Raw genomic sequence first — 15,021 nt, forward strand, 5'->3', positions numbered from 1 at the left:
AGGAAACCCAGGTTGGAGAGAGTGAGTGAAATTCCAAATGTCACAGAATTAGAAAGTGGGGACGTGCGGTTTTAACTTTCGCTTCCTCGGCTCAACACCTTTGCTTCTTTACTCCACCTGACGGTATCAGACAACACAAGGAAAAGACGGTGTCTGAAGTTCCAAACTAACGTAGACTTTTCAATGAATGACTGATCCTAGACATCCTTCGAGTGAGAATCCAGGACTTGTCTCTGCTGCTAGCTCAAGAGGGAGTGGAAGCCTGGGATGCCCAGGTTAGCTGACGGTTAATGTGGTAAAGACATTAATTGAAGGTCAACAGGTTTTACTTCCTGGTTAAATCCAGTGCTTACTAAATTTTGTTTTGACTGTGAAATCACCTGCCCTCACTTTTCTGGAAGGACATGGCACTAATATTCCGTGGAACATTTGGGGCCGGCTGCTCTGGTGCAGATGCACTATGCTGTTACTTAAAATGAAAGCTGGCTACATAATTTTTAATTTTTTTTCAATTTGAAAGTAAAAATTTCAAAAAATAATTTAAATTTTAAATTAAAACTTCTAATTCAAGTTTAAAGTAATTTAAAATAAATTCAATATTAATATAACCTTTAAGAAATTTAAAAAGTACAGAAGGACATAAAATGCAAAGTACCTCTTCTCACACTATGTCAGTCAGGGTTCTCCACAGAAACCAGTAGGAGACACAGGTATGTGTATGTGGGTATCTGCATCTGCAGCTGTATAAATACAGATAGAGATAGGGGGAGAGAGAAAGAGAAACAAAGATAGACAGTATTTAACAAAATGATAGCTATAAATATTCCAAATATGATTAAAACAAAAGCTTACAGATCCAAGTTGTTCAATAAACCAAGAGCAGACTAAACAGAAAGAAAACCACAGCAAGGGACACCAGAATCAAATTGCTGAAAACCAGTGACAAAGTGTGAACCCTTCAAGCAGCCAGAGAAAAAGCAGGTAGAGAGATGAGGATGAGGATGATGACAGACAAACCATAAAGACGGCGCAGTCCAGACACCGGTGAAGATGCATCCTTAAGGAGCAAGGTGGGCAGTTAGACTGGAATTCTTTATCCAGGGAAAAGGCCATTCAGAACTGGAAGTGGAATAAAGCAACACTGACAGAACCCAGCACACCTGCAATATGAGAACGCAGAAGGGAACTCTTCAGGCAGAAGGAGTGTGAGGTCAGATGAAAACTAATCTACACAAATAAAGAAGGCCAGACATAGTACATATGTAGTAAATAAGAAAAATGTTTCTCTTCCTTTTAATCTTTTAAGAAGATAATTGATGTTAATATGGTTCTGGTCACTCTATCTGTAATAGTGTCAATGAAAATAAAATTGAGATTTTAAAAGATAATTGGCTATTTAAAGGAATAATAATCACAATGTATTCTAGGGGTTACAGCATCTATGGAGGTGAAACGTATGAGAACAAAACCACAAAGGCATGAGGTATTAGAATAAAGGACGCTCTTGCAAGGCTCTTTCTGCTAACCTGAGCTTGGATGTTATTATTAAAAAGTGGACTGTGATACACAAAAGGTGAACATTGTAAATCCTGGAGCCACCACTTAAAAAAATAGAGCTAATAAGCAAATAGTGTATCAGCAAAAATTTAAAAATAATTAAGAAGCTGACATTTGGTTTTCAGTCAGCATGTGAGGAGTTTGGAAGTCACCACTCCATCCTAACCACAAGTGTAAAGATGAACAAACGGAAAATCCACAACTCTTCTTAGATCTGTCAGAGAAGTGAGGTCACAGTGTAAAGTGTTTCCCCAAAAATTGGAGAAACAGGCAAATACAGAGAATCACAGCTTGCTGGAGCAGAAACGCATGAGCCAAAACTTCTGTGGGAACCAGTGCTGGGGCAGGGAGACCTGAACTGAAATTGAGGAATCGGTGGAGGTTTAGCGTGGACAAGCCTGAGCATTGGGAGCAGCTCACAGGGGCCCCACACTGTTGTGAGTGTTGCCTCCTGGAGCTTCTCCAGGTTCACCCACTGAATATTGGAGAAATGTCCCCTCATGGTTCTGGCAGAGGGAGGCAAAAAGGAACCATTCTGAGAGATACTTGAGCATTCTGTTCTCCTTAACAAGAAACCAGCTAACCAGAGCCCCACCTGCAGGGGTTTTATCAGAGCCAAACCGACCTGGGGGGAGGTAAATATCCAGCTCCAGCCCAATCCAGTCATCCTGTCCCACCTAAGAGAGGAAATATTTGTGAAGTTCACAGACCAGGGGCACAGGCTCACTAAGACCGAGACCTAATCACAGGACTGTAGAACAGTTGCCCTCCCACACAACTCAGTCACATCCCTAGAGGCCTCTGTTTACAGCAGTTCCTTTCACCCAGTGCATCATATCCAGAGTTCAAAAAAATTACAAGGCATACTAAAAGGCAAAAACACAGTTTGAAGAGAAAGAGCAAGCATTAAAACCAAAGTTGATGTAGCAGGAGTGTTGGAATTGTTAGACCAGGAAGTTTTTAAACTATAATTAATATGCTAAGAGCTTTAATGGAAAAAAAGACAACATGCAAAGAATATGTGAAAAATGTAAGCAGAGAGATGAGAATACTAAGATTATTTTTTTAAGTCCTAGAAATCAACAGCACTAGCAGAAATGAATAAGGTCTTTGGCAGGCTCATCAATAGACTGAACACATCTGAGGAAAGAATACTTGAGCTTGACACTATGATGATAGAAAGTTCAAAACTGAAAAAGCAAAGTGAAAAAGACCATGAAAAACAGGAGATACTATTCAAGAACTGGGGGACAACTACAAAAGGGCAATGAGAAAAACATCTGCATAATGGGACACCAGAAGGAAAAGAAAGGAACACAGGCAGTATTTGAAGCAATGATGACTAAGAAGTTTTCTAAATTAATGTCACATCCAGGAAGTTTACAGAATACCAAGCAGGATAAATGCCAAAAACTACACAGAGGCATATCATATTAAAACTGCAGGAAATCCAAGATAAATAAGCCAGAGGGAACAAAAACTTTACCTATAGAGGAGCAAAGATAAAAATGACATCCCTTTTTTTCTCAGACACAGTATTAGTCCATTTTCACACAGCTATGAAGAAATAGCTGAGACTACATAATTCATAAAGGAAAGAGGTTTAATTGACTCACAGTTCCACATGGCTGGGGAGCTCTCAGGAAACTTGCATCATGGCGGAAGGAGAAGCAAGCATCTTCTTCCCATGGTGGCAGGATAGAGAGTGTGTGTGAAGGATGAAGTGTCAAACACGTGTAAAACATCAGATCCCGTGAGAACTCACTATCACAAGAACAGCATGGGTGAAACCTGCCCCATGAACCAACCACCTCCCACCAGGTCCCTCTCTTGACACATGGGGATTACAATTCGAGATAAGATTTGGGTGGGGACAAAGAGCCAAACCATATCAGATACCAGGTGTGTTAAGCTCTTCTTGCATTGCTATAAATAAATACTTGAGACTGTGTAATTTATAAAGAAGAGAGGTTTAATTGGCTCAAAGTTCTGCAGGTTGTGCAAGCATGGCCGTGGTATCTATTCAGCTCCTGGGGAAGCTTCAAGGAACTTTGACTCACGGCAGAAGGCAAAGGAGGGGCAGGTGTGTCACGTGGTGGAAGCAAGAGCAAGGGAGAAGGAGGTGCCACACACTTTTAAATAACCAGATCTCACAAGAACTCACTCTCATGAAGACAGCACCAAGGGGGTGGTACTAAACCATTCATGAAGGATCCACCCCCATGATCCATCCAATCACCTCCCACCAGGCCTCAGTTACATGAGCTTTTGGGAGGGCAGAAAATATCCAAACTATATCAGCATGCAAACAAGAAGAGAGTAGAATGAAATATTTAATACTGAGAGGAAAAAGACCCCCACCAATCTATAATACTGTACCCAGCAAAATTATCCTTCAAAAATGAAAGAGAAATAGAGTCTTTTTCAGATAAACAAAAAATGGGAATTTTTTTGTCTGTAGACCCACCTTGCAAGAATTATGAAAAGAACTGTTTTAGAAAGATGAAAAAAAAAAAAGATCAGAAACTAGATCTACAAAGAAAGAGCAGTGGAGAATGAATAAGTGAAGATAATATAAATATTGTATTTATTCTTTTTTTTTTTTAAATTAGAGACAGAGTCTTCTGTCACCCAGGCTGAAGTGCAGTGGCAGAATCATAGCTCGCTGCAGCCTCAAACTCCTAGGCTCAAACAGTCCACCCACCTCAGCCTTCTGAGTAGCTAGAACTACAAGTGCATGCCACCATAGCTGGCTAATTTTTTTTAGAGGTGGGGTCTTGCTATGTTGCCCACACTGGTCTCAAACTCCCGGCCTCAAGTGATCCTCTTGCTTTGGTCTCTCAAAACACTAGGATAACAGACATGAGCCACCACACCTGGCCATTTTTCTTATTCTTAATTGGCCTAGCAGACAACAGTTTGTTCAAAATAATAATAGTAACAACATACTCAATTACGTATGCTTATACCTATATCTGTCTCTATATATGCTTATGTATAATTGAAATGAATGACAACAATGATACAAGGAATAGGAGGGAAGAATTAGGATTGTTTTGTTACTATAAGACATTTGCACTACTCCCAAAGTGGTATAGTGATACTTGAAAGTGGACTTGGATCAGTTACAAGTGTATGATCCAAACTCCAGGACAACCAGTAAAAAAAAGTTATAAAAGGTAAATATTGATAGGTGAAGTAAAGAAGGAAAATGGAATCACATAAAATGCTCAATTCAAAGTACAAAAAGCAGAAAAATGTGGAAGACAAAAATAGTAACAAACAATGGCAAAAAAAGTAGAAAATGGTAACAAATATGATAGATATTAATCCAAGTATATCACTAATCACTTTAAACACCAGTGGTCTAAGTGCACCAATCAAAAGACTGAGTTCGTCAGAGTGGATCAAAAAATAAGACCCAACTATATGTTGTCTACAAGAGTCCCACTTTAAATATGGACACACACACATGTAAAGTAAAAGGATGGAGAAATATATACTATACTAACATGAAAAGAGCAGGACTAACTATGTTAATTACAGACAGAGCTGATTCCAGAACAAGGAAAATTATCAGGGATAAAAGAGGGGAATTACATAATAATAAAGGGGTAAGTTCTCCAAGAAGGCATAATAATCCTTAATATGTATATGTCTAACAACATAGCATCAAAATACAAGAGGCAAAAACTTATAAAACTGCAAGGAGAAATTGATGAGTCCACTATTATAGGTGCAGAATTCAATACCCCTCTATCAGAAACAGGCAGATCCACAAGGCAGAAAATCTGTAAAAATATACTCAAACTCAACAGCATCCTCAATTAACTGGATATACTTGACACTTACAGACTATTTTTTTCCAAGAAGAGCAAAATACACATTCTTCTGAAGCTCACAGGAAACATTCACCAAGATAAACCACATTCTGGACCATAAGACATACCTTAAATTTTGAAAGTATATAAACCACCCAATGTCTGCTTTCAGACCACAATCAAATTAAACTAGAAATCTGTATCAGAAAGATAGCTGGAAAATCCCTAACTACTTGGAGATCTGACAGCACATTTCTTAATAACACATGAGTAGAAAACAAAATGTCAAGAGAAATAAAAATATTTTGAACTAAATGTAAACACAACTCATCAAAATTTGTGAGACGCTTCAGAAGCAGTGCTTAGGGGCCAAGTGCAGTGGGTCATGCCTGTAATCCCAGCATTTTGGGAGGCTGAGGTGGGCAGATCACTTGAGGTCAGGAGTTCGAGACCAGCCTGGCCAACATGGCAAAACCCCATCTCTACTAAAAATACAAAATTTGCCAGATGTGGTGGTGTTTGCCTGTAGTACCAGCTACTCGAGAGGCTGAGGCAGGAGAATCTCTTGAACCCGGGAGGTGGAGGATGCAGTGAGCTGAGATCATGCCACTGCATTCTAGCCTGCATGACAGTGAGATTCTGTCTAAAAAAAAATTGGGTGTGGGGGCAGTGCTTGGGGGAAATTTATAGCATTGAATGCATATATTAGAAAAGAAGAAATTTCTAAAATCAATAAACTGTTTCCACCTTAGCAAAGTAGAAAAAACAAGACCAAATTAAATCCAAAGTAAGGAAAAGAGATGAAATAGTAAAAATAAGAGCAGAAATCAATAAAATCAAAAACCAGAAATCAATAAATAAAATCAACAAAACCAAAAGCTGGTACTTTGAAAAGACCAATAAAATCAATAAGTCTCTAGCCAGGCTAACCAAGAAAAAAAGGGAGAATGTATAAATTACTAACTTAGAAATGAAAGAGAGGACATCATTGGAAATCCCATGGACATTAGAAGGATAATGAAGGAATATTATGAACAACTCTGGGCCCATGAATTTCATAACCTAAATAAAAGGAACCAACTCTTTGAAAGACACAAGCTGACAAAACTCACACAAGAAGAAACAGAAATTCTGAATAGGTCTGTATCTATTTAAAAGATTGAATCAATAATTGAAAACTTTCAAAACAGAAAGCAGGCTCAGATGATTTCACTGGTGGTAAATTCTACTGAACATTTAAAAAATGAATTACACCACTTATCTACAAACTCTTTCTGAAGATAGAAGCAGAGAGAATGCTTTCTAACTCATTCTTTGAGGCCAACATTACTCTAATACTGAAGCCAGACAAAAACATTACAAGAAAATAAAACTGTAGATCAATATACTAATAAGTAAAAATCCAAAAAAGAAATTTAAAAAAATCACACTTGCAAAATCACCAATAAGAATAAAATATGTAGAAGAAACAAATGTAACAAAAGAAGTGCAAGGCATATACCCTAAAAGCTACAAAATATTACTCAGTTTTTAAATATCCCAGTAAAATGGGGGACATTCCATGTTCATGGATTGGGTGACTCACTATTGCTAAGATGAAAATTCTTCCAATTGATTTACAGATTGAATGCAATCTCTATTAAAATATCAGCAAATCTTTTTTATGGAATTTGATAAGCTGATTTTACCATTTATATGGTAGTAAACATAACCTAGAATAGCCAAAACAATTTTGAAAAAGAACAAAGCAGGTGGATTTACACCACCTGATTTCAAAACCTGCTAAAAAGCTACCATAATCAAGATAGTGTGGTATTGGTGTAAGAATAAATACATAAACCAACCAAGCAGAATAGAAAGTCCACAAATAAACTTAGGTTTATGGTTAATTGATTTTTGATGATGATACCAATGTAATTCAATGGGGAAGAATAATTTTCCATAAAATAGTTCTGGGATAATTGGCTAGCCATATACAAGAAAATAAACTTAAACAGTTACTTCACACCATGCACAAAAGTCAACTCATAATATGTCAAAAACTTTAAGAGCTAAAACTATAAAACTTCTAAAAAAATAGAAGAAAATGTTTATGACCATGATTTAGGCAAATATTTCTTAGATATGACACTAAAAGCATGATTCATGAAGAAATTTTTGATAAATTAGGCTTCATAAAAACTGAAACTACTACTCTGTGAAAGACAGTTAAGAAAATAATGTTTTTTAAAAGCCATAGACTAGACTATAGACTAGTAGAAAGTATTTGAGAAATACATATTTTAAACACAAGATTTATATCCATAATACTTGAAGAACTCTTACTACTCACAAATAATTAGATAAACAACCTAGTTTTTTTAAAAAATTGAGTAAAAGATTTGAACAGACACTTCACTAAGGGAGCTAGAAGGGAATAAGCATACAGAAAGATGTTGACTTCATTGGTGATCAGGAAAATTCAAATTAAATCCGCAATGAGGTATCACTACACTAGGAATGGTCAAATTTGAAAAAAATCTGACACTACGAAGTGTTGGTGAAAATGTGGAGTAACTGAAGTTTTCATACGTTACTGCTGAAAATGCAAAGTGGTACAGACACTTCGGAAGACACTTGGCAATTTAAAAAATAAACTGAAAACACACAACCTACCAATCTCACTCCTAAGTACTTACATAAGGGAAGTGAAAACTTATGTTCACACAATATCTTGTACTCAAATGGTCATAGCTGCAGTTTTACTAATAATATCCAAGAAGTGGAAGTAACTTAAGTGACTCTCAACTAGTGAGTAGATAAATAAATTGTGGCATATATTAAAAAAATGAATTCTATTCTGCAAAGAAATAATAATAAAAGGAATGAACTGCTCATATATGATGCAATAATGTGAATACATCTTGAAAACATCCTAAGTGAAAGAAGCCAGATGCAAATGAGTACATACTATATGGTTCCATTTATATAAAATTTAGAAAAGGCAAAACCACAGCGACAGACAGAGGAGTGTTGCCAGCGCCAGGGTTGGAGGTTGGGGGGACAGTGGCTGTAAAGGGACAGAAGGAAATTCGGGAAATGATGGAAATGTTCCATATATTGATTGTAGTGGTGATTTCATGACTATACAGTTACATTTGCCAATTTGTAACACTACAGTGAAAATTGATGAATTCTCTTATACATAAATTATACCTCAATTAAGCAAATTTTGCTTGAAGCAATAAATCATTTGTAGGAATTTAGCTTAGCCACAGGTTGACCATTAACTATTTCACCATTCACCTCCTTTGAGAACTTCCAACTTCTTCTGAATAAACCTTGGGATTTAAGGACAACCTGCAACAAATCCAGCTGAATCTCTGCACTCCCATAAAGAGACCTGGCAGGTGAGCTTCAGGGTGACATTTATATAATGTGTGTATATATATGTGTGTATGTATATATGTATTTCATAAAACTGCTTATCAAATGACATAAGTTGTGGCATAGTTGTTCATCAAATCACTTTAAAATTTTCCAAATCTTATTTTTAGAAAATTGCTGGTGTGATTTATTTTTGTTTGACAAGATTGACAGTAGCCAAGTGGTGTTCTATCTGAAATCTGATTTGACATCAGGAATGGCATCCAGCTCTTTCCCCGGTGAACAGCCATGAGGCCACATGGCCAGCATGCACTTGAATATGAAGGGCGAGATGTCCATTCCTCATGCTGCCAGCCTGTTCCTGTGTTGCCACCTCAGGCCTTGTCACCTCTCCCCTTGGTGCCACCAGGTGGCATTATTGGGTGACTTGTACCCATAAGCAGATTTTTCTCATCTGGTAGGGAAACATTTCAATATTTTGACAACTGGGGCATCCATGCTGATCTTCTTCCTGCAGGATCCTCGCTGGCTCAACTGCAGCAGCGTCTGCCCCTCCACATATTTCCACATTTCTGGCTGTGAATGACCTACAGACGCTTTTCATCATCCTGACCCTATTAGCCAAGTCTCTTCTTGGTCTACATAATCCTGATCCTAATCAGCCCTTTTTTTATTTTAGTTATTCTGTCTCAATGTAAAATTACCATAAGAAAGCTATCATATTCACATCAAATACACTCTGTCTTAGCTAAAGTGTGGTATCCTGGAGTCATGCAGGTAGTTGGGGTAGTTCTAAAACATGCCCACACATCCCTGGACAGCTCTCATCAAAAGATGGAATCTAACTCCACTCCCTCTGAATATGGGCTGGACTTAGTAACTTGTTGGTAACACATAGAATGTAGTAGAATTGTGTGTGACTTCTGTGGCTGGGTAATAAAAGAGATGTAATTCTTTTCAGCAGTCTCTCTCAGAACATGTCCCTTGGGAGCTCCAAGTCAACCTGCAACAAATCCCGAAGCTTCCTTGCCTGAGAGACCACATGGAAAGGTTGTATATAGAGAGAAATGCCTGGGTAGCTGCAGCTACTGAATCTTCTCCCCATCAACCACTAGACATAGGGCATGAGTGAGTCTGTGGGTGACTTCAGCTCCCAGCTTCAGAGCTTCCCCAGACCAGGCCAAGTGAAGCAGAGATGAGCTGTCCCCAGTGAGCCCTGCCCAAACTGCAGATTTGTGAGCAGAATTTATGTTATTGTTTTAAGCCACCAAGTTTTGTGATGGTTTGTTACATAGCATTAGATAACTGGAACAGTTGCGGAGGGTACCAATTCTACTGGTTGTCGAAAACAGCCACAGCACCTTCCTTGTCTCACAAAACAGTATTATTAATGCTCTTTATCCATGGTCTAAAAACACAGCCTCAGTTTACTACAGGGTTGAGAGGATCTCACACTGGGATGTTTGATACAAAGGATCAAATACACTATACTCTAATTCTGTATAGTTTTGTCTGCTAGTCATCATCATCTAAGGTTTGTGGTGCCATTCCAGGCCTCAAACAGGAACATTGGAGAAATAAAATAATTGCAGAGATAAAATAATTGGATAGACATGTATCTCCTTGGGTGCCTGGTAGGTAAAAGAGTCTGAATCCTTATTTTCTAGGTGAACGCACCATCTTTGGAGTCACCTGATGTCTATAGCTCTTGTTGGGTAAGGGTGAAGATTCCACTGTGAGAGCCTCAACAATGAACACTAATATGATTTGGGAACAAGATATACAAGAAGAGATAGACTATGAACCACCTTCAGATACAGAATAAGAACAAAAAAAGAGAAAACAAAATACAGGTTTCTGAATCTGTCATGAGGCATAACAAGACCTAGGCCATCTGGTGACCAAAGAATTAGAGACTGAGGATCCTCAAAAACTCTTATTGAAAAAGAAGAACAAAATTAGAGGACTCACATGTGCTGATTTCAACTTACTACAAAGCTACAGTACTAAGTACTTGTATTGGCACAAAGATAGACATAGATGAATAGAATAGAACTGTGATTCCAGAAATATATCCTTTGTTCAATTGGTCTTTGATACACCAAGATAATTCAGTAGGGAAAAGAACAGTCTTTCAATAAATGGTGCTGGGGACAACTGGACATCCACATGCCAAAGTATGAAGCTGGATGCTTACCTAACGCTATGCACAAACATTAACTCAAAATTAATTAACATTCTAATGTGACAGCTAAAACCATAAAGCCCTTGAGGGAAACATAGCAATAACTATTCAAGACCTTAGATTAGGCAATGCATTCTTAAACACCAAAAGAAAAAATATAGGTAAACTGGATTTCACCAAAATGAAAAACTTTTTTGCTTCAATAGATGACGTCAAAGAAGTAAAAAGACAACATACGCAATGGGAAAAAATATTTGCAAATCATAGATCTGATGAGAGACATGTATCTAGAATATATAAAGAACTCTTACAATTCAATAAGAAAAAAGACAAAATCCCCAATTACAAAATGGGCAAAGGATTTGAGTGGCATTTTCTCCAAAGAAGATATGGAAGTGGACAATAAGTACATGAAAAGATACTCCACATCATTAGTCATTAGGGAAATGTACATCAAAGCCACAATGAGATACCACCTCACACACATCAGAATGGCTGTATTTAAAAAGACAGACAATAACAAGTCTTGGCGAGGATGTTGGGAAATTGGAGCCCTCCTTGCTGATGGAAATGTAAACCAGTGCAGCCACTTTGGAAAATATCTGGCAGTTCTTTGGACATTAAACACATAGTTATCACTTGACCCAGCAATCGTAAGTGAACATCCAAGAGAAATGAAAACATATTTCCACGCAAAAACATGTACAGGAATGAGATGATTTGGGTGTCAACTTTAATGGATTAGGAATACCCAGATGGTTGGCAAAGAATTATTTTCAATGATTTGGTAGGCACTGAGCCAGGAAGGGTGAATTCTTGCTCTCTCTTCTGCCCTTGGATGTCAGAACTCCAGGTTCTCTGGCCTTTCATGATACTCCATACAGCACTGCTTCTGACCACTACTCACCATCTATCACCCCTAGTGACCTGCTAGAGGAGTTATTACTTCCTATTCCCAACGTTATGCTCTGCTGGCCTAGAGGTCTTCCTTCCATAGGGAGAAATGCTACCACCAGGAGATACAACAATAATTCAACTGAACTGGAAGTTAAGATGCTATCTGACCACTTTGGGCTTCTCATGCCTCAGAGTCATGCTAAGAAGGGAGTCAAAGTGTTGGCTGTCTGACCTGATACCAAGAAGAAATTGGCCTACTCCTTCACAAGGGAGAAATAGGAGATCCTTTAGGGCATCTCTTGGTGTTACCATGCCTGTGATTCTGGTCAATGGGAAATGACCACAACCCAATCCAGGCAGGCTATGAATGTCCCAGGCCTTTCAGGTATGAAGGTTTGGGTCACCCTGCCAGGTACAGCACGGCAACCAGCTGAGGTCTTGCTGCAGGCAAACAGAACACAGCAGGTGGTAGAAGGTCATTAGGAGCACCAGCTACACCCACGGGACCAGTTACAGAATCAAAGGCTGCCACTGCCATGAATGTTTTCTCCCTGTGTTGCTATGAATATGTTTGCATGTACATATACGTATATTAAGCAAATTTTTCTTCTTTTCTATCTTACTCCTTTATCATATGAGATGTATTGAGTTTGCATCAGTATTTAAGTATTGTTAATTTTACACCATAGTATTTAAGTTACAGGAGAGGAGTAAATGTCACTCAAGGACTTCACTTCCTCCTCTGGGGAAGGAATTAGTGTGTTTTTATTGTACGAAGGATAATTGTATCCTGCTAGGTGGAACTATGACCTTGTCATTATCTTTTTAAGAGATTAAATATGGTTTAAGGAGATGCATGTGGGTGCCAAGTTGACAAGGGGTGGACTTGTGATGGTTGATTATAAGTGTCAACCTGACTGGATCAAGAGATGCCCAGGTAGCTGGGAGGCCATTGATCATCCTCAGTACTCCAGGAGGCACTGAGCCCATCCCTCTTCTGCCAAAAGAGAAACCTAGGAAGACTGGCATTTGATTAGAATGATTGATCTGTCCAAGGTATGTCTGTGAGGGTGTTTCTGGGGGAGACTGAGGTGTGAGTTGTTGGACTGAGTGGGGAAGGTCCACCTGCATTGATCTGCCCTCAATGATCTGGGCTAAAGGCCTGGATGGAACAAAGGTAGAGGAAGAGTGAATTCTTGTTTTCTCTCAGGGAGCTGGGACCCCTTCTTCTCTTGCCCTGGATGTCAGAACCCCTGGTTCTCTGACCTTTGGACTCTGGGACTTAACACAGTGACCCCCTGGGCTCTTGAGCCTTTGGTGTCAGATTGAGAGTTACACCATCAGCTTTCTTGATTCTGAAGACTTCAGACTTGGACTGAACCACTCTACCAGCTTCCCTGGTTCTCCAGCTTGCAGATGACCTGTCATGGGACTCCTCAGCCTCCAAAATTGCATGAGCTAATTCCGCGAAAAAATCCCTTCTCGTCTTTCTCTCTGTACATGCATCCTATTGGCTCTGTGTCTCAGAAGAGCACATAGTAAAACAAAGAATGTCATAGGGAACTATTCAAAATAGCCCAAAATGGAAACTACCCAAATGCCCATCAACTGATGAAAGGACATAAGGTGGGACACACACACACACAAACACACAGAAACACACCCAACATACACAAAAATACAAAAACACAAACATACACACACACACACACAAACACACAAACACAAACATACAAACATACAAACACAAACACAAACAAAAAAACACAAACATAAAAATACAAAGACACAAACACATAAAACACACAAAAATACAAAAACACAAATGCACACACAAACACACGCAATGGAATATTATTCAGCCATTACAAAGAAATGATGTGTGAATCTATGAATTATTTAAAAAAGGAAAAGAAAGAATTACAAACACATGCTACATGCATGAACCTGAAAAAATTAAGCGAAAGAGTCACAAAAGACCAATGTTGCATTGTTCTGTTTATGTGAAATGTACAGAAAGTGAAAACCTGTAGAAATAAAAGTGGATTAGGGTTGCCAGGGGAGGAGAGAAGAGGAAGCAGGAAGTAACTGCTAATAACAGCTTGATTTCTTTTAGTATGTTAAAAACACAGAATTGTATGCATTTAAAGTATATCTCAATAAAGCTGTTAAGAAAAACCTCATTGAATGGCATTTGTTAAATTCAAAACCATTTATAGACGAGAATTGCCGCTGCTGTGCTTTCAGGAGTACAAGTGTTCCACCAAATGTTAATACGCGTTTTGCAAGAAAAGAAAAGAGCTCCATGCGAGTAAGTTTGGGAAGTGCTGGGTTAAAAACGACAAGCAAGTTTCTTTAGTGCAATCACGGAAGAGTGTTCACTGTGCTAACGTGAACTGCAGCCTCCAGGGTGAGGGAGGGAGGGGCCGGCAGTAGTCTTGCTCCACATACACGATTTGGGTAGAGTTTTGCAGAAAGACGCAAATTCACAGGGAACTTGGGTGAAGGGGGGTGGCTGTGTGTTTGGCTTTCACTTGGATAAGCCTCCTTTTCCGTCCCACAGAGCTGGCTGCTGCTGCCAAGGCCCCAAGGAGGCTTCCAGGTGAGGGGGCGTGGAGGGGAGGTCCACCTCAGCCCTCAGGATTGGGTGGGCTGGGGCTGAGGACACAAGAGCAGAGTTTTGGGTGGCAAGTGTTGATGCAGGATGGAAACAAATTTGGCTGTCCTGAGGGTCCGGACCTCATTCAGCAGCGGACCAGGGTCTCTGAAGCCCCACCAGCATCACCCAGAGCTAATGGCAACCTCCTCAAGGCACCCATACCCAGCCAGCAACCAACAGGGCCGCTCACCTCCGGCCTCAGCTGACCCTGCCAGCCAGGCCTTGCTGAGCCACGCCCACTTCACCTGTGTTCAGTTGCTTCCGGCAGGAGGGGACGCTGGGGTCCGCTTTTGCAGGCCATGCCACCGAATTCAAATGTGGTATCCGTTTTGTGTTTTCAGTCAGGCCCTGCATTTTCTTCGTCTGAAATCAGGACGCTAAGTAGCTACTGCCGCATGTGCCGCCTTTGAGAAAATCTCATCCTGAACTCAAGAACACAGACTCAACAGGCAGACGGCCGGGAAGCTACAAGGCAGCGCCTCACAACACTCTCTTCTTTTTCATTCTACTAAAAGTTTCTCTCAAATCCTACGGGA

General features: G+C 39.4%; 1 long non-coding RNA gene across 1 annotated transcript; it reads left to right on the forward strand.

The window, feature by feature from the left end:
• Positions 1 to 3,350: 3,350 nt before the first annotated feature.
• LOC129398080 (uncharacterized) lies at positions 3,351 to 13,757 on the forward strand. Its single transcript, XR_008625832.2, has 2 exons — positions 3,351 to 9,794; positions 10,412 to 13,757. It is a non-coding gene; the product is annotated as an uncharacterized LOC129398080 (long non-coding RNA).
• The last annotated feature ends 1,264 nt before the right edge of the window (positions 13,758 to 15,021 follow it).

The sequence above is a fragment of the Pan paniscus genome, chromosome 5, assembly GCF_029289425.2.
Source record: "Pan paniscus chromosome 5, NHGRI_mPanPan1-v2.0_pri, whole genome shotgun sequence".
NCBI classification, from domain to species: domain Eukaryota; kingdom Metazoa; phylum Chordata; class Mammalia; order Primates; family Hominidae; genus Pan; species Pan paniscus.